The sequence below is a fragment of the Phyllostomus hastatus genome, unplaced genomic scaffold (assembly GCF_019186645.2).
Source record: "Phyllostomus hastatus isolate PE091 unplaced genomic scaffold, TTU_PhHast_1.1 phas_contig_402, whole genome shotgun sequence".
NCBI lineage: Eukaryota > Metazoa > Chordata > Mammalia > Chiroptera > Phyllostomidae > Phyllostomus > Phyllostomus hastatus.
This window is the reverse complement of record NW_025333873.1, coordinates 9,904,029-9,924,010: the sequence shown is the minus strand read 5'-3', so window position 1 is coordinate 9,924,010 and position 19,982 is coordinate 9,904,029. Positions and strand designations below refer to the sequence as shown.

The 19,982-nt window shown below is 51.5% G+C and overlaps 1 protein-coding gene across 6 annotated transcripts in view; it reads left to right on the top strand.

Annotated features, from left to right (window-relative positions):
• The first annotated feature begins 6,202 nt into the window (after window positions 1-6,202).
• The window catches only part of KCNS3 (potassium voltage-gated channel modifier subfamily S member 3), a 32,164-nt gene continuing 18,384 nt past the window's right edge, over window positions 6,203-19,982 (top strand). For 2 of the 6 annotated variants that reach the window (XM_045844524.1, XM_045844523.1), the window contains exon 1: window positions 7,215-7,351. The gene's annotated coding sequence lies outside the window, so the exon portion shown is untranslated. Of the gene's footprint in view, window positions 6,613-7,214; window positions 7,352-17,079; window positions 17,329-19,982 lie in introns of those variants that run through there. The other 4 variants (XM_045844517.1, XM_045844519.1, XM_045844522.1 and 1 more) reach the window with 4 other exon arrangements.

The following is a 19,982-nucleotide window of genomic DNA, read 5'->3' as shown; positions in this document are numbered from 1 at the left end:
CTTCCCCTTTCCACATCCTGGGTAGATTCCATAGGCTCTGCTTATTTCCTCTTATTAAAACGAGTCCTGTCCGGTTGATGATGCTAACCTCACATGGGATTCAGAGTTGTTCTCCTCGCCCATTTTCGGCCCTTGTTCTGCTCAGAGGGCTTGGAGTCAAGTGGGCATGGTCTCCTTTCCCCCTCCTCCTCTTTCCCCTCCCACTGCTTCTCGGGCCCTGTGTGGGTCTGCAGTCCTGGAGAGGGCTGGGCAGGGAGGTGGAGAGGGGATGCGCTGTGCTGGTAAGTGCTTACCAGCTAGCTCTCTGGCGCTGGACGGATGAGACAGACGTCAGTTTCTTGCTCACGCATACTCACGACCTTGGGGAGGAGGACACCGTGCCACACGCAGGGCCAGAAGGGCTGCCCAAGGAGTGGAGTGAGCCAGCGGGGGCCGGGGAGGCAGGCTTTGTGGTGACAAGCAGGCGAGGTGACTTTTGGCTTCCTCAGAAAGATGTGATTGGCTTGTGTGAATAGTTCTGGCAGGGAGGTAGAGCCCATTAGGTTCGGATCCAGGTGGGGTGTCACTGGTCCAGCTGAGAGGCAAACTAGCTAAGTAGGGAGACTTTCTTAGTAGGGGGTGTGGCAGGGGCGTATATCTGCCCAGAGCCGGGGAACTTCTGGCTAAGCCTCTGGGGCCCTATGAGGCTCTAAGATGTCAACCAAGGCAGCACTTGGAATCTCATCCAGTGTAAGTATCCTCACTTTGCAGGGGAGAGAATGAGACACGGTATCGGGGGATGGGACTGGGGAGGGGGGAGGGCAATGCGACCCAGCTAGTTTGATGCTGAGTCGAACACAAAAGGCTTTGTCTTTACATTGCCCTGTATCACATCGTTATCTTATCTGAACCCCACTCCAACCCTGCTGGGGAGCACCTTGCCGATGAGGAGACCGAGAAGCAGAGAGAGGTGAAGTGGCCCAAGTCGCACAGCCAGAGAGGGATGGAGCCAAGTTAAAACTCAGGGTGTCGTGTCCAAGACTGTTCACCTGCCAGCCCGGCTGCCTGCGGCGCTGGGCCTGCTCTCAGGAAAGTGGTCACAGCCCGCGGGCTCCCGCCTCCGCATCCCTATGCGGGGTGCGTTAGACGTGACCTTGGGGATACAGATGGGAGTGTCCGCAGCGTTTTTGTAGCTCTGGGAATTCCTTAAAGACAGGACACTGGGCTGAACTCTTCAGGCTTGTTTGTTTCCTTGTTTTGTTGTTGCTCTGCGGAGAAATAAGGACTGGGACAGTCACATCAAGTATATGCATATCCAGGGGTGGTAGTCAAAATCTTTAACAATGCTGGAAAGCCTGTCAGTCCTAGCTGGGCCAAGTATTAACCCCTCAGTGTCTGGATGGTGGAAAGTCCTGGGGGGTCCTGGAGGAGGGACTGTGGCAATGAGTGTGACGAGGGTGGGGATGTCCATCCCAGTGTGGTTTGCCGTGGTGGGGAATTTGGGTATTCTGGGCACCATCCTTGGGGAGTGGATGACATAGAACAAAGAGGAACAGCCCAGATGAGCAACAGGGATGGAGCTAAAAACAGCCCCCCTGTGTGGAGAAAGATAAGAAGATGGAGATGAAGGACAAATGACCATTTTTTTAAAAGATTTTATTTATTTATTTTCAGAGAGGGAAGGAAGGGAAAGAGAGTTGTGTGGTTGCTGGGGGTCATGGCCTGCAACCCAGGCATGTGCCCTGACTGGGAATCGAACCTGCGACACTTTGGTTTGTAGCCCACGCTCAATCCACTGAGCTATGCCAGCCAGGGCTACAAACGACCATTTGTATAAAAAGAACGGAACATATTTTACAAGGATGCATGGAAACAGAAGGCTCTTGATAGGCGTGTCAGAATGGCTGCGGATGGAGGGTGGATGGCCATGCCAGTGTGGAGTGGGAGCAAAGGCGTAAATAAACAATAAACGTGAGAGATGATAATTTGCCATAACGGAAGAGGATGAGTCATTTAGCCCTCTGCAACCACGAAAGAACAGGAAAAAGGAAAGAAAGGGGAACCATGGCCCACAGGCCGTTGTGGCTGCATTCGAAGAAGGGGGGGGGGGTGTGCACTCAAGGGAGGGGCCTGCCCCTTCCTGCCAGCGGAGCACGGGGCACCCACCTGCCACCTCGCTCCTCCAGAAACCTCTTCTGCTGCCTTCTCACCCCCATATCTTCCTGGGGCAGAATTTCCTCCTTGTTATTATGGTTAGAAGTTGTGGTTTTTTTTTTTTTCAAAAGAAATTTTAATAGAAAATTTCTTCTGTTGCTGAGCCTGAACAGGTCACTTCTACTGATAGCCCACTGGAAATAACTCAGCCGTGTGCTCCCCACTAGCAGCACGGGGGGCTTGGACGTGTAGACGTCATCCCGGGTGGCAATGTACCTGGTCAGATGGCCGGCTGTCCTAGTTTTCTCTGGACTGAGGGGGTTCCTGGGACGCTGGGCTTTTGGTATTGAAACTGAGACAACACCAGGAAACCCAGTAAGAGTGGTTATCCTGTGACGATGACCAAGGAGGCAGAAAACAAAGGATCACAGGACTGTGCCTAGTGGCCTCTGCTGCGGATATCTCGTAATTTTTATAGATGGAAATGAAGACTGGACCCTAAGTCCCATCACGCAAATGAAGGATTGTTAAAATAGACACACAATACCCCTGGAGGAAAAGCCATGAGGTGACACACCTGGTCTTTGGTGCCTCTGAGTTTGCTTTCCTGCACCCTCCCTGCAGACTGAACGCCTTAGTGTATCTACCGGTCTGCCCGCCCGTCCATCTGCCCGTCCATGCATCCATCTGTCTGTCCGTTCACCTACCTTTTTGCTGGAAATCAGTCACTGAGCAGCCGTCACGGGACAGTCCCTGAAGATGCTGAGATGAATAACACCACGGAGTGCCTGCCTTCCAGGAGCTCACAGTTCAACACGGGGGACTCAGTCCAAGCAGCTGACAAGAGAGCAGGAGAACAACTCTAACCGGAGGTTTATACAAAGTTTACAGGGACCCACTAGAAGGAGCAGCTACATATGAGTTGGTCAGAAGAGTCAGAGAAATGGACGGCGATGATTTGGGGGGTTACACTGGCATTTGCCAGGCAGAGAAGGGGGCCTGACGGAAGCAGGGCCCGGGCAGGGTCCAGGCTGGGGAGCACCCAATGACACAGTGCCGAGCTGGGCCGGACGGCTGGGCCGGAATGCAAGAGTGGACGGTGTGTGTCCGGGGGTACAGAGTTGGGGTAAGATGTGTGGGATGAGGAAGGCAGAGAGGAAGATGCGAAGAGCCTGAACTTCAGCTGAGAAGGTCAGTTTGGCCAGATCTGAGCAGCCTGGGAGTCGTTCCTGGGAGTGTTCTTATGACCCGACTTCTCAGACAGAGTCTTTGCTCTGCTGAAGTGCATTATGGGTGCAGACAAGGGGAATGGTGCAGGTGCACTTGCCCAGAGCCTTCTGACCTTGGCACGGGTCCTCGTGGCACGTGGGAACTTGCCTTGGGAGCGGCTCAAGGGCCCTCGGGGGATGCCTTCAAGTACCTCTCCTCCAAGAACATTCTTTTGTGCCTGCAGACAGGCCATAGTCCGCCACATTTCTTCCTTTAATAATTCATAGACTGTGTCCTCCTGTCTGTAGAATGGTAATGCTTTTAGAGCTGGCAAAGACTTTGGAGGTATCTAGTAAAAACCCAAACAGAGAGCTAGACATCATTTCAGGGAGACATCACCGAAATGATCAGAGGCAGAGACGGACTAGGATTGAAGTCTTTGCATTTGAAGACCCCAAATATTTAGGATACTCAATATACAAATAACATAACAGGGCCATTAAAGAAAGCATGCAAATAGTGTTGTAAAAGAAGAGTGGTCATTGTATCAATAATCTGGAATAAACCATTCTAGCTAATTCACTAGATTTAGTCTTGACCTGCCTCCAAGCGGGTGGACGTGGTGGTTCAAGTTTTCGGCTGATGGAAGGTAACACGGAACTATAGGATGCCAGTTTCTATCAGGAGCGGGTGGAGCTGAGCAGCCCGAACTACTGACAGAGCCTTTTGTAATTCGCCTCACAAACATGCCGAACCACAGAAGGTCCTGCACACCCAGCCTTAGAGGAGCTCTGTGTCCGGCTGAAGACACACAGTTAAAACCCAGAGTGGCAGGCGCTGTGGGAGAGGGAAGCCCAAGGAGCAGAGGGGCTATGGAGACGAGACGCACAACCCAGGAGAGGAGAGGGCGCTTTCTGGGGGGCAGTGGCTATCCACTGAATGGTGTTCCGAGGCAAAGGGAGTTTGCTGAGCAAAGACAGGTTGGGTCGTTGGGAAGAGAACTCCAAGCAGGAGGAGCATCGCCGAGAATGCCCAGAAAGCCTGGGGGTTGGGGGGAGTGACCTGTTTCATGAGCTCACATTGGCTGCAGTGACGTTCCGGCTGCTGACTGACGAGAAGTAAATAAGAGGCGCCGACTGAGTACACGTTAACGATGACTGCTAACAGCCCCTCCCTCTCCCCTTTCCTCCCAGAGTCACCCGGCTGGTTATCTGTCCGTTGGACTGTAGTGAGAATGGAAGGTCAAGGACCGGTTTGGAGGGGGTAGGGAAGGGGGTCCATGGACATGCGGGTGAGAGAGGGAGGAAGAACTGAAAGGTGGGAAAGTGCAAGGAGCAAGAACACGCAGGCTTGGGAGACAAAGTGCACGCCTCTCACGCCTGCTTGGGACGTCTCCACTAACCCTGGGGTCCTCTGGAAACCGTGGAGGAGTGAGTACTGCCAGCAGCTGATGCTTAGCCACCTCCAGGTTCATGCATGGCGAGTGTAGTGGCTTCCCTAGAGGCAAGGTTTCAGATGGGTGTCACAGCATGTGGTGTAAAGGCATTTGGAGGGGGCAGCAGGTGAGCGTGTGCGGGGAGTGAGGCGGACAGACCAGAGCATGCACTGTGGGGATGGAGCCTGAGGTTGGGGGGGCGGGGGTGAGAGCGTGGCGTGTGAGTGGGTGAGGGGGGCATGCACCCCCACTTTGCCTGCATGAACATTGGTAAACTTTCAGGGGGGGGTACTTTTGGGGAACCGACCTGCTTTGTATGGCCCTACAGTGCGTTCCTGTGTTGTTGTTGCCTTTACTTTGCATGATCACCCTGGGAGAGAGGCCCTTTCCTTGTGGATGAAGAGCCCACGACCTCAGGATGGAAAGGTTAAGTGACTTCCACAGGGCGCCCCCCAGGGTCCAGCAGATGAGAAGCCCAGTGTGAGTCTCAGGCCCGTGCCCCTTCTGCACAAGCCCCCTATGCCCGAAAAGAAGTCTTGCCTTTTCTGTCCCCAGCTTTCACAGATGCCAAGTGGGGGCCCTTGGTGACCCCTGCTGTGTGTGTCTTCCTTCCAGTTGCCATGCGCCACTCCGTGAGCAGAACCTGACTTTCCGACTGCTCTGCACTGCAGATGCCTTCTGCAGTGCTCAGAGACCGTGGACACGTTTCACTCTCAAGTAAACAACGCTGGACTTCTGGATGACCTTAGTGACTGTAAATGATTACATAGCTAACTTCTGGGAGAGATCAGAGAGCATCCTTCTCGGGTGCATCATCAGCGATAAAGGGTAAACATATTTAGAATAACCTCCTGCTACCTATGATAAATTGGGTATGAAAATCACCTTCTTCAGCTACTTGCAGACAGCAGTGTAGACAAGCGCTTTGGATCCTCTTCCCCACGAGAGGGGTCCAGTCCGGGGGGGGGGCACAGAGCCATGGGGTTAGGGACAGAGGGCCTCAAACACCTGTTCCTCAGCCACCCGCATCCCTGCCTTGCTTTCCTGAGGCAATGATAACATCCGAGTCCGAGGGACCAGTCTTGAGTGTTTCTTCCCGTCTCCTCTCCCATTCCTGCTTGCTACTACCCTCTCTCTGGCCAAACCTCCCTCCCTGGAAGGTGCAGGTTTTACCTCCTTTCAAAAAGCCCTACCAGACCCTGTAAATATGCCTCTTTTCTCCAACTCCCACTGTGGCTTTTAATCAAACAAAAACAATGAGAAAAACCATGTCCCAGCCTTCCCTGAGGTCAGAGAAACTGACTTTCCCCTTTCCCATACACCCCCTGGCGCCACCCCCTCATGTGTGTCTGGCTCAGGGCCTGGAACTTAACTACGGGTGCTCTTGCCAGGTGCTGGTCTGAGGCTAGTGGTCAGCGGCTGCTGGGCTGGGGCAGCTGGCAGCTTTCACGATGTGGGGCTGGAACCCAGGGAACACGAGGTGCTTACGGCTCGGAGCAGCTGGCCCTGAGGAATTACTGCAAGTCTGCACAACTTAGAAATCTGCAGCTCGGCAGTCTGGAGGCGGGAGGGGAGCGCGGGGGTGGGTCCCCTAGCATCCCGTTTCTCCTGCTCTGGCACTTCACCGAGCCTTCTCGCTCACTGCAGAGGGGCCGGCAGGCGATGCCTCCTGGACAACGCGCAGCCCTCGCTGAGGTCCTGGTTTGTCCCTCCGTCTCCGCCTCAGGCTCCAATCTTCCTGAGACGGTCCCCTCCTCCACTTTCCAGGAAGGGGTATCAACTGGGTCCCCTTCTGCTCCGTGCGTGGGTGCATGTCCCCCACCTCTTCTGACTTGGTAAGTCGAGGAACAGAGCGTGCAGACCAATCTTGTTCTGATCTGTGCATGCGACTGCAGGCAGCGGGGCTGGTGGTGAACAGGCAGGACAGGGCTGTTTCCTCCTTCGTACTTTGTTTTGAAACAAGTTGGGGCCGCAGGACTTCCTAGGAAAAATTCCGACAAATCAAAGTGTTGCTTGGGCCATGACTTTTGAGAGGCAGTCGCCAGGGCCTTTGGGCCCTCGGAGGAAGTGGTGTGTCCCCCAGGGGTTCCAGTACTCCCAGCCCCGAAGGGCGCGAGGTGGGAGGTGTCCAGCGCTCCTGTTCCCTCCTGGACAGGGCGCGTTGCTCCAGGGGTGACTGTGCACTTGGGTGAGAGGACTGGCGCCCCGCACGGCCGCGCCACTCTCTGTCCAGCCATCCCTCTGCTGTGGTGTGGCCAGACCCCCCAGAGCCAGCTGTGGTTCGCGGCAGGCCACTGCGCCCTCAGCCCTCCGCGGGGACCGAGGCTGGCAGAAGCCAGGTGGCGGGTGGAGCTGGGACCCAAGGGGCGTTGCCAAGAGGCCAGCCCCTCCCCGCCCCGCCTGCGGCTCCCTGGGGCTCTGTGCTCCTGAAGAGCTGGACAGACAGACGGACAGTGGCGGCCACGCTTTCCTCGCAGCCGCTGCAGCGGCCGCTGGCCGCGCATTGAGGCCTGATCCCTGCAGCGCAGGCGGCACTGCGGAGCCGAGGGAGTCAGAGGCGCCGGACTCCTGCAGGTAAACTACTTCTGTCCCCACCTCCCCGAGCGCTCGCTCCCGACACTTGTCTCTTCGACCCTGCAACTTTCCTCACGTTTTGCTGCCCCAGCACCCCCAACCACCGGTGGCCCAGGTCACAGGTGCACGTCCCCAGAGATCTAAGTCTGCAGGGGACTTTGCATCCTGCTGGGTGCTCTCTGTTCTTCGTCCACATAAACCCCGGTCACTAGAGCCTTAGAGATCCGCCTGTTGCGTGACTTGGGGGCATCTGAGGGGTGCCTGGGTCCCTCCCTCCGAAAGCCGCAGGGAGGGTATCGAGGGTTAGTTCCTGGGCGTGGGGGGTGGGGTGGGGATGGCAAGGTGTGGAGGACGGACTGGAGGCCAGAGAATCCACGAGCTGGGGAAAGGCGGCGGCGCTTTGCAAAGGGGCATCTCTGGGGCGTTTCTTTAGCCTGCTCCTTCTCTTCCTGGAGAGGAGGCGCTTTCCTGGAGAACGTAAGTGCTTCCCGGCGCCTGCTCCGCCTTATTCCCCGTCCGATCTCCACCTCCCCTTCGCCCTGCAGCAGCGAGAAGACGCCCCGCGACAGTTGCTGGGGAGAGGGCATCCTTGTCACCCTTTTCTGGGTGCAGCACTGCGCGCTGGGCTGCCGGCGTGCTCTGGTGGGAGCGGCTCGGGGCTCCCAGACTCCTCGTTTGCATGAGTGGTTGTGGTGGGAGTGGGAGGGGGTGCTCCGGGTCGGGAACTTCCTTTTCCCGCGCCACTCCGGCTGGCAGGCTGCAGGGGCGGGGAGAGCCGGCCAGCGCCTTTCGCATTGCAGGGCTCCTCGTGTGCACCCCCCCTCCCCCCTGCGGTCTCTACTTGTCTCTTTTGGGAACGAAAGAAGCACCTTCGGAACCCTCGGTTTCTCCCCGACCTCGGCTGGGGAGGCTGAGCCGGTATTCTAACTCAGGCAGTCCTTGGAAGGGGTGGAGGGCCCCAAAGAATTCCACCTGCTGGGATGGTGGGGGGTGAAATGGGGTGGGGGGCTGCTTTGACGCCCTGGAGTGAATGCGGGGGGTGGGGGCAGGGGCAGGGGCGGGGTGGAGAGCGGCCGTGGCATTGCTTGTGCTCTAAGAGAGCAGACTTGGTGCTTTCCTGACTCCTGGTTTCTGCATTTCGTCCTGCCTTGTGGAGAGTGGGGCACGGGGAGGAAAACCGGGGCAAAACCCTTCTGGTCCTCTTTCACTTATTTGCCTAAGTGATTTGCATAACCATTCGCTTAGACCTGTGTCAGTTACTCCCAGTTGCCCCTACTTTTTAGGCTGCTTGCAAATACCTGCCCAGGTAAACAGGAAGCAAGCAGTGTCCTAAGCACCTGCCCCCATGCTAAAGGCAGATGCCCTAGTGCCTCTCCTCCCCACTTACATCAGGCTGAAAGGGTGGCGTTGACTCTGTGGTGGGACTGGGCGTGTTGTGCAGGGCTCATTCCTTACCTGGGTTGCAAACTCCTTGAAGACGCTGATTCATCTGCATGCTCCTGCAAGCAGCCCACCTGGGCCGGGCTCTGGGCTCTGCTCTCTGCCCTGGGGATGCAGAGTTGTAGGATGAGTTTTCTGCTCCCAACCCAGTCCTGTTCTTCTTCTTCTTGTAAAGTTCACCAAACTCCTTCCTTCTCCTGTTCTCATATTAGATCTGTCTTTTCAGGAGTAGGATTCAACATCGTGATAGGGGAGAAGCTGACAGCAAATGCTGAAGAACTCTGACTCCAGGGCATACTGTGAATACACTAAGCAAACCTGTGGAATCTCTTTTCATTCCGTCTTTATGTCTGTGCCGTGCTTATCGTGAATGCAGAGAAGCTATACTTTTGATGGTCAAGTGCATGAGAGCAAATCGGGAGGTTGGAAACCCTCTTTGTTCCAGTCAAAAATATTAAAATATTAAAAACCCGATACAAAGCACCAGCTCAGTATTTTTCATTATTATTATCTTTTTTTAAGAAAGGAGGGGAAGAGTGAAGCTCCAGACACCTCCTAGGTCTCCAGGGAATGTCACCCTTGACCGTCATCCTTCACAGACTTCGCCTCCCTCTGTTCCTCGGGAAATGTCGGTCTGCCCGGGCCTGGCATGTGCTGCTAGCGTGCGTGTTAGCCTCGAGAGAGCAGGCACCACAGGGTTTTCTTCCTCCTTTTTCATTTTTTAGTTGTGACATTCATTGACTGCATACTGCAGGGCAGCTACTCTGCTCAGCAGGGTCTCAGGCGTTATCTCATTTAATCCTCAGAACAACCCCATGAGGAAGTGAGGCTGCTGTCCTTCCTTTCCGCCGTATTCCTGTGGGAGCCAGCCGTGGGTGGATCCCTTGTAGGTACAGTCTGAGCAGGAGGTGAGAAAAGCAGGGCAGGGCTGGGCTGAGGCCTCACCCGAAGGCGAAGCCAGCTCTGCTGGGTAGGGGGGTGGGGTGAGTGTGTTTATTAGCCCTGCTTCTGAGATGTCAGGAGGCTGGATCCTTCAGACCGGCACTCGTGGGAAACCCCACATGGAGACGTGGCAGAGAACAGACTGGAACTGAACACCTGGTTTCCAGCCCTGATTCCAACCTCCTTATGGCCCCTCGACTTGACATATGTCACTTTGGCTCTCTGAGTCTCAAGTCTGGTGACCTCAAGACATCGGATGTCTGAAGTTTAGTGTGGCCTCTTGTAGACACTGTCTAAAAGCTCTCCAGGTGTTAACTAATTTCACCCCCATGACAACCTTAGAAGGAGGGCTTTATGATGACCCTCTTTCTGATGAGAAGGAAGAGACACACTGAGTAAGTTGTGCAAAGTCACAGAACTGGGTGGATGCGAAGGCAGGAGTCTGGCCCCCAGCCCCCGGCTGCAGCACCGCTGTGAGAGTCCGCCTTCCTGGTTTACCCCCGCAACCCCAGCACCATGCCCCGCGCTTCGCAGGACTCAGACTGGGTCGTTAACGGTGACGGTCAGAGGTAGCTCGCGTTTACCGGTTGACTTTTTGGCCTCCTGTCTCATCCTTAAAAGGAACCTTGAAAACGGTGCTGGAAAAATGTTCTTTTCGCTTTCGCCAAAATAGTCTTCTTTTCCATGGAATACTGCCCAGCTGGTTGGGAAAAAAATAAGGCAGACCATTAAGATCATGGGCTAAGCAAATATTATGGCTGTTTCCAGAAAATGTGTTTATTATCAGTGAGAAACAGGAAAAAAAAATCACAGAACACTTTGCACTTTGAGTCAAATCCATTAAAAAGCCAACCAGCAACCAGCTCGCAAGAATTTGTTATGTGGGGGCCGTGTGTCCAGGACAGCGGACACAGGGGCAGACAGATAACCTCTGAGCCTGAACTTACAGTGCACCTGGAGACTCAAGGTCAACAAGCACAGAACAGGGCAATACAAGATGCTAGATATTATCTGAGTCCTGATAAAATTTGCAGTGGCTTTCCGTGTAGCCTGTTGTAGTTTGCAGAGACATTCACAGGGTTATATTCTTTCAGTCTTTGTAGTAACTGATGGTGGCGAGTGGTAGGCAGAGTGGAGGTTAGGAAGCTCATCTCGCAGGTGGAGAAATTAGGGCAAAGTGAGCCTTGGACTTGGCCATGCCCAGATGTTTTATGACTCTCATCTCTCTGCTTCACAGGAGGATATTGAGATTTGGAGGGTCCTTGGAGGTAACTGAGTTTGAATGTCATCCTGAAGCTTGCTTTTGGTTACTGGTCTTGGCTAGCCGTGGTGCTTAGTGGGGGCCAGGGAGGAGGAGACATTGTTTTTTGCTGTTTTGTTTTTGTATTCAAAGACCTGGTATGTGAAATGTGGATAAGCCCCGATTACTATGAACACCATAACAATGTTTAGAATTTGCAATACAATACAGAAGCTGATTTAGAAGAATTTTCATCCTTTATCCTTTCTTCAGTTCGCCTTTTACACCTTTACAACACACACACCCCTACTCCTGTTAAAAAGAAACTCCTCTTATTAAACTGGAGTTGCTAGACGAGGTTGTAGTATTTTTCTTGGTGGACAAGGCGTCTCACTCTCTTTGGAATCCTGCAGAGCCTGGTACCATGGTTTGCTTGGAGTAAATACTCTATAAAATTGTCTTTAATTGCACAAGTGTTGCACGATAAAGGCCCAAGATCTGCTTTTAGCCTATAATGTTACAGAGAAGCAGTTAATGTTTTTTTTTTTAATTTTAATCATTGTTCAAGGACAGTTTTCTCCCTTTTACTCCCAATCCAGCCCACCCACCCAACCCTCCCCTCTTCCCTCCCATTACCGCCCTCCCCCTAGTTTTTGTCCGTGTGTCCTTTAAATTTGTTCCTGTGAACCCTTCCCATTGTCCCCTGAAATTCCCTCTTCTCTCGCCAGTGGTCACTGTCAGCCTGTCCTCTATTTCAGTGTCTTTGGTTATATTTTGCTTGTTTCTTTGTTTTGTTGTTTCTTTGTTTAGGTTCCTGTTAAAGGTGAGATCATATGGTATTTGTCTTTCACTGCCTGGCAGGTAATGTTGACTGCAGTGGCTTTAGGGAGCTTGCTGAAGTCTCCAGTGTAGGAAGCCTCCTGTAGCTCATTCTCAACTGAGCGTGGAGCAGATGCTGACCAATGTCGACTGCATGATTGACTTGTGTACACACGCACACAGGCACATCCTCTTTACATATGCAAATAAGCATCCATTCAACTAGTACTTGAGTACTCACCTAGTGTTCTGTACTATGCTAGGGGCTGGGTAAGATGGGCTAAAGGGAACAGAGTGGGGGTGGGTGGGAGATGGGTAAGGAACTAGACAGTAAACAAATCAACGCAAACATTTTAGCAGTGGCAGGCACTCTAGAGAACTTCATGGGGAGGATAACCGGGGTGGGGAGAACCCTGCTTTAGACGGGAAGCCGGGAAGACTGTTCTGGGAAGAGAGTTCCAGGCTGAGGCAGGACTGTGAGGACTCTAAGCGAGGATGAGCATGGAGCCTTGGAGGGATTCCCAGAGGACTGGGGGGCGGAGTGGCTGGGAGGTGGCCGGAGAGGGCAATGAGGGCCAATCCTGCTGGGCTCTTTAGGCCAAGGTCAGGGTCTGAAGGGTTTATCCTGAGGACTGTGATAAGGAATTAATGGAGTTTCAGGAGCCAATTTGTGTTTCTAGAAGATCTTCTGCAAGGGCTGTGAGGAACAGACGAGAGAGGTGTGCTGGGGAGGCGGGCCCTAAAGCCAGGGCGCACTGAGAGGCGGACGAACGGGAGGTGGGGACGCGGAGACCATGCACGCGTGGGTTGGTTATGGGAGGGAACAGAGAGACAGAGTGGGCGCGAACGCGAGTTTGTGTGTATGAGTGTGTCTATGGGAAGGCGACCCCGGCTGAGGTCAGGAGCGGAGTCCAGCTCCTCAGTAAGCCCACACACACATCTCTGTGTGTGAGTTCAGTGGTGGCAGCACTTTTGGAAGACCAGAAATTTGAATCCTAGCCTTGGCTTTGTCTCCAGTTGCAGGGTAAATGTGAGCTTATCATTTTGTGCTTTTTCATTTTGGTTTCCTCCCCTCACAGCCCAGTGATTTTATGATTAAAAAAGTTAATATCTTTCTACGAATACTCTCCTTCAATAGTGTTATTTCTTTGTGTTAATTTTGGGTCCCTTTTGTAAATTGAATGAGGAGAACTTTGAGTGGATACGTGGCAACATTTGTGGTGAGATTCTAAGCATTTGCTTTTTTAATGATTGCCAGTCTGCTTTCAGACTGACTTATGTGGAGAGACGCCAGTGAGAGGTTTGAGGGTGTGGCGATGCAAGCCTTCCCAAGATACAAGGGGGTGAGTCCCAGTGGAGAGCCCTGGGCAAAACTGCAAGCCCACTTCCACGTCTCAGTGCAAAACTTCCTCACCTGGCCCTCCTCACCACATGAGACGCTTCCTCTGTACCCATGGATGTCTTGTAAAAATGTACCAGACAGGTACATCTGTTCTGCCCTCTGGGAACAGCAGACTTTGCTGGCCCAAATGTCAATCATGAATATCGCAGATAGCCTGATGTGGCTTTGAAGAAGGGATAGGGAACCCAATGATGAATTTATGGTTGTGGGAAATGGGAGTTTAAATAGGACCATAGCGTTGAAAGTTACTCCAAAGGTCAGTTAAAACATTTGCTACCTCTTGAAGACTTCTTCCACGAATGCTGACATATCCTGGCAAATAATTAGTGTGTTGAGATAAATAAATGTCAGAATACTAACATTTTGGACTTGAGCATGCTTACATTTCTTACTTGCATTCTTCCATGGACTGGTTTGGCTTTCTTAAGCCCTGATTGACATGCCCAGGTGAACCTGAAAGCATTTCCTATTATTTACCTAAGGTAAAGAATTTAATTGATCAAAGAGATGGGAGAACTCGGTGGTTAATGTCTGTGGTTTGCAGATGTGGATTGAGAGAAGACACTTGGATTCTGGCAGGGTTATTTCAGCATTTTCATCTCTGCGGTCGATAAACCATACCTTCTGGGCAGTGTTTTTCTTGTGGGTTTGCTAAGATCCCAGGTTTCTAAGTGTGGTACCCTCCTGAAGCCACATACATAAGACTGCCACCACCTGCCCTCTTCCCCTTGGTGATAAGACATTGCCTGGCCAAGATTTGGCCCCAAAGTGTTTCAGGGTTGCACCTTCTTGGGGAATTTTATCTCCTCTGGGCTAAAAGCATGAATTAAAGTGTCATTATGTGGCAGTGTCATCTATCTATCTATCTATCCATCTATCATCTTTGCCAAAGTATGTAAAAGGTATCAAAATCCCTGTATCTTCTCATCATCTCCTTAAATCACAAATCCTGCAGTGTAGCCTGAGTATGGACGGTCACACGATGCCTTAGCAACTTTACCTCGTAAGCTGTGTCCCCAGGCTTCTCGGTCCGGTTAGAAATCGAATGTCAGCATGGAGCATCCCTTCGGTGGTGAGCGCTGAGCTGTTGCCTCCTACCTGCTCCAGACTTACCCCGGGGAAGCTGCACACACAGTGTCTTCTCACCTTAGTATTTTTTATGTGGGCCTTGAAGGACAGAGTACGGGGGCCAGACTTACGTAATGTGGCCCAAAACTCTAATGGGTTTCTTTACTTTCTTCTCACCGGCCAGTTCTATCACCCACATCAACAGTTAAGAGCACACTAGCAGGCCCTAGTTTGCAACCCTTCATTTGTAAGTTAGTGTCAGCAACTTGGAAATTATCCCATTTCAGCATGACTAGATGTGGGGGGTAGGTGTCAGACTGCCCGGCAAATGCGGTTTGGTCGTCAGGAGCGGGAGGCTGGGTGGTTCGGAGTTAGGTGGAACTCCAGGATCGGGGAGGAGATGGAGCTCTCTCCCCCGGGACCCGGGTGGGGGGCGGGGGGGCCAGCCGCATGGGCCTATCTGCACAGGTGCACGCTCTGGAGGAGACAGCGCTCCTTGGTGTGGGCTGCTTTGCTGACGGGACAGAGGGAGACAGGGCACACAGAGGTGCCGTGCTGGGGATGGAGGGTCAGTTTGATGAAATGAAAAAAGAGTTCTGGATATGGGCGGTGGTGACGGTTGCACAGCATTGTGAATGCATTTAATACCACTGAATGGTACGCTCAAAAATGATTAAGATGGTCAATTTGGTGTCATGTATATTTTACCACAATAAAAAAATTAAAAAAAAAAGAAAGAAGTTGAGATTCCAATGCTTTGATAAGAGTATTCTCAAATGTTTTCATCTCAGGACCTTTACATACTTAAAAATGACTGAGAACGCCCAGAAGCTTCTGCTCATATGGGTGATAGCTGTCAGTATTTATATATTAGGAAGGAGAATAGATACATATATTTTAAAGTATTCATGTATTAATTCATTTAAAATAATAATCTCATCTTTTTCAAGGCAAAGCTATTGTGAGAGTGACATTGTTTTACATTTTTATGAATTATTTATTGTCTGGCTTAATATGAGACTCTGAGATTCTTAAATTTGCTGCTCCATTTAGTGTGTGTTCTCACACGTCATATACCCTCTGGAAAGCTCCAGTGGACACTTGGGGGAGGATGACAATGAAACGGGAAAATGACATCTTAGTTTATTATAAACATAGGTTTGATCTCATGGACCATTAAAAGCATCTTAGGAACCCCAGGAAGCCTCCGAGCCCATTTTGAGAACTAGTGGTATAGAATAAATCCGCAGACAAGGTAATTTTTTGTTATGTTGTATGTTTTAGCCTCTTTGCATCCAATATCATCTGAGTTCAAACTTTAGCAATTCTGTGTATTACTTCTGTGATTTCAAATAAAAGAACTAGTGGAACCCTTCAAAAGAAAAAAAGTCCCACATTTTTTTTTCTGAGTTTATAGAACAAACAATGGCCATCTTCCATGAGCAAACAATGGCCATCTTCCATGAGCGGTGTTTGTACTGTTCTATCGTGAACGCCCTTGAGGTGGACTGGTGTGGAACTACTTTGAGTTTCCCTGGCTCAGCTCACGTGACTAGAACACTCACAGACGGGGACACCTCGAGTGTGAAAACTGGGCGAAGAAAGCCATGTTTTGCTCCAGGGCATGCAAAGTTTGTTTTTTTTTTTTTCCAAAATGCATTCCTGTTTTCTGTGGAGTGAGGACTTTTTTAAAAAGTCCTCACCTGAGGATAGATTTATTGATTTTGGAGAGAGAGGAAGAGAGAGAGAAACATCGATATGAGACAGAAACATCAATCGATTGCCTCCTGACACCCCAAACAGGGCTCAAACCTGCACCTAGGTGTGTGTCTTGACCGGGGATCAAACCTGTGACTCTTTGGTGTGTAGGATGACACTCCCACCAACTGATCCACCTGGCCAGGACCCGTGAGAACTTCCTTTCGGCATCTTGGGTGGAAAGCCCGCACCTGTCCAGAGAAGGTGCCTAACCTGGTCTCCTGGCTGGGTTGTGAGCTGTCAGCCATCTGTGCTCTGCTTGCTGGGGGACGCTGGGGGACACTGGGGGACGCTAGGGGCCGTGAGTGTTCCTCAGAGGGTCTCGTTGCCTCTTCCCAGCTCTGTCCCACCTTGTTCTTCTTTGTGTGGAGAACTCGGACACCTAGGGAATGGACTGGGAAAAGCTGGGGTATAAGAATTCATTTTAATAAGTCAAATAGAAATCCTTTTCACTTGCATTGCCTGGGGATCTCATTATTTTATAATTCTTTTCCTGTTGATGAAGTGTGGAGTTGCTCGTAGCAGACAGTGCTGGGCAGAACATTAAAAAGTCCTAGCATGGCTTCCCAAGCAGAATGGGGTGTTTGTGAAAGCATCAAGACATTATTTTCTACTTCCTAAATAATGGATTAGATGTTCTATAAACCATCATATTTGTTTTACTACGTCTTTTAAAAAGTTTAGTAAAGCTCTTTTTTTTTTTACCCCACGAAATAGTTCACTGTGGCAACTTACTACAGCAAAGAGCACTTGGCTCTTGGAGAATTTTGTTGAAAATATGCTGAGGATTTGTGATTTGGCAACAGTACTCAGTCGCTTCTAGCAGCCATAAACGCTCCTCTACAAGCCTCTGGAAATGTCTTCACGTGCTGGGTGCTCAGACTGGGTACAGAGAAACACTAGTCGGCCAGGCAATCCACCCCGGTGTCTGGGAGGCCCCCCCAGAAAGGCTGTATGATGAGAAGACACCCCCAAGCAGCCTTCTCCAATCTATTTAGAGCAGGAAAATCCTAGTCTTCTACCCTTAAGGGAGCATTCATTTAGTCTTATTTCCACCAGACATCTCCCTCCTCCTGTCTGCTGTGTGCCAGACGTCGAGATCACGGGGTATCGGTGATACCGCTGCCAGTCGGGGCTCTGCCAGCACAAAGAAGAGGTGCCTGTTCGCACTAGACGTGTGCGCATGAGCACGTGTGTGCGGTGCCTCCGAGGAGAGGGTCCTGCAGGCAGTGCCACTGGAGCTGACTTCTTGCAGACAGAACTGAATTCACTGGAAAAGAAGGGAAGAGAGGGAACAGCTTCACTGAGGTTTGGAAACGAGGGTGGGGATGGTTAACAGTCTGACGGGGCTGTGGCAGAGGGCTCTGAAGCGGGGTGGTGGGCGCTGGGGCCGGAGAGCCCGGCAGCCACGTTCTTGCTTGAAATCCGAGGAGTTTGGACTCCATCCTGAAGACACGAGGGGGCCACTGAAGGTTTATGCAAGGTATTGACACATCCTTATGTATCTGTGATTTAGAGAAGTCCCTCTGGCCACCTGTGGAGAGGGAAGGGGCGTTAGTGAGACATGGGACAAGGTGATGTCACTGTCACTGCTGTCACTGGCTTATCTCCTAGAGTGCCTGGAGGTCACCTCTGTCATCCAGGTAGTTAATCTGGCCTGTTTCATGATTCCTGAAATTCCTTATAATCTTCTAAATTCTCTCTATATTATATTTTAAGGCCAACCGTGGAGAACTCTCTGGGAAAGTTGAATGGAATTGTTGGCCACACACCTGTTTTCCTCTTCCCGAAGCGCCCTCAGTCCCTCCGGGTAACGGCCCCTCCCTGCTTGAATGTTGTCTTGGTGGAATAGCAAACGCTAACGATGTCCCTGGCGGTTCCTCCTGCCAGCTTCTTCTGGTCCCAGCCCCGGTGGAGGGCAGATGGTGTGGGCTCAGCCCTGCCTGTCAGGTGCTCTGACGGTTGAGTGACTCGGGGTGGCAGAGGCCACTGCATGTGTTCGTTCCTTCACCGGCCCCCGAACCAGACCTCTTCTCCTGTGAGTAGTTTCTGTGTCCAGGGCCTTCCGGAGTGCCCTGGCTCCTGCCTGATTCCAGGTGTGGTTCTGCGGACTTCTCTTCCACCCTGAGAGCTGCAGGTCGGCTTCTGACAAAAGCTGCATTTGCTCAGCCAGCCACACAGTTGCTCTTGCTTGTATCCAAAGAACCCCAAAGAGATGTGGGGAATGTCCAAAGGTCTTCCGTCACGCCCTCAGTAAAAAGTAATCTCATAGCCGTCTCAGTTGGTTTCGGAAAGCGAACAGGGAGCGAACAGGAGGATGGTGTTTGCTGAAAGGGGGTGAAAGATGGACTGAAAGGGGTGCAGAGACCAAGGTGCTGGCCTCCCGGCCTTGCTGCCGGTGGTCCTGCTGCTGGAGGCTTTGCTGTAGATGGATCTACCTTCCAGGGGCAGGGGAGGGCGTGGGAATAACATCAAATACATGCGGCAAATTCTGCAAACTTAGAATTCCAGTTCTTACTCAAATGACACTCCGGGCTCGGCAATACTTAATGGCAAAAATAATAAAAATAAATATTTATATAGCACTTATATTAAGTGCTGGGTACTGTTCTAAATGTGACATGAGTATTATCTCATTTTATTGTCGTTATAATGCTTTGATATATGTATTATTATCTTGTATTATATTAAATTATTCTATCTATCTTTCTATCTAAATAGACAAGGGAACATCAAAGAGAGGCTTTAATAATTTACTCGAGTCATACAACTAGAAAGCAGTAGAAAACAAATCCTGCGCATTTCCGAGGGTAATGTTAGCTGGCATGAAGAATGGACCTGAGGGTCAGGAGCGGGCGTGGGTCTGAGGCGGGGGGACTGTTGTAGTGGACCGTGGAACAAGACAGAGCATGTGGGCTACACAGAGGCAGGAGGGATGGGGAAAGGGAAGGGATTTGAGGGGCCTTCCCTTCATTGGAGGATGAAGGGAAAGCGTGGGCTGTTTTATTTTGAGGTCAGGCCACTCACATGGACATGTCCGGGAGGCAGTTATGGGGGTCTGGACGGCAGCAGGGAGCCCCGAGGGGCGATGCACACACCTGGGCTCCGCAGTCGTTGGATGAAATCCCCAGGAAGGGGAGCAACCTGCCAAAGGGGGACCCAGGGGGGTGAGTGGGGAGAGGACACAGATTGGAGGCCAGCAGATCGTATCCAGGCTGTACGTTTCTTTGATTCAGCTCATAGTCTTTAAACATTACAGACCGTAGTTGCCAACATGTAAAAACACAGGGAAAGTTCCCATAAAAATGAGAAGGGTGAGTGTTTTTACACACTGGGAGATGCGACCACCCGACGCCCACAGGTGAGGGTGTGCGAGCCCCTTCTGACCAGGCTAGTGCTCTCCAGCTTGTCACGATGGCCACGTGTCCTCCTTTTTCATTTTGGGCCCCTGCCCCGGCCCCTGCAGGCATTTAATTTTTTATTTTGTGACCCCAGATTTAAGGTTTGAGAAGCGGCAGCAGACTTCCACGGGAAACCAAGCATGAGTAATGAGACGAGAGGGTCAGGTTACTGCAGGGCCGGGCAGGTCGGCTGCGTGGGGCAGGTGAGTCACGTGCCCATGGGAACAGGCCTTTGGGTTTGGTGACCTGGCGGTGCCCTTCGCAAAAACACTTAGTGCAGAACTGGGGCAAGGATTGTAGGAGAAGATGGGAGGGCACGTGTAAAAAGTGATTTCAAGAAGCTGTGTTGCCAAGAGGAATCTGGAGATCTTTGAATTTGTTGTTTTTTCATCGGTGAATGGCTTGAGCCTATCTATATAGGGATGCCTGGGATATAAAATAGTCATTTCTTTATTTGTCCTTGACTTACATTTTATAACTCCGAGGAGTCCAGTCGTAGCTCTGGTTGTTCTTATTAAACAGAGCACTCCCGGGGTGTAGAGTGGACTGAGGGGCTTTCTA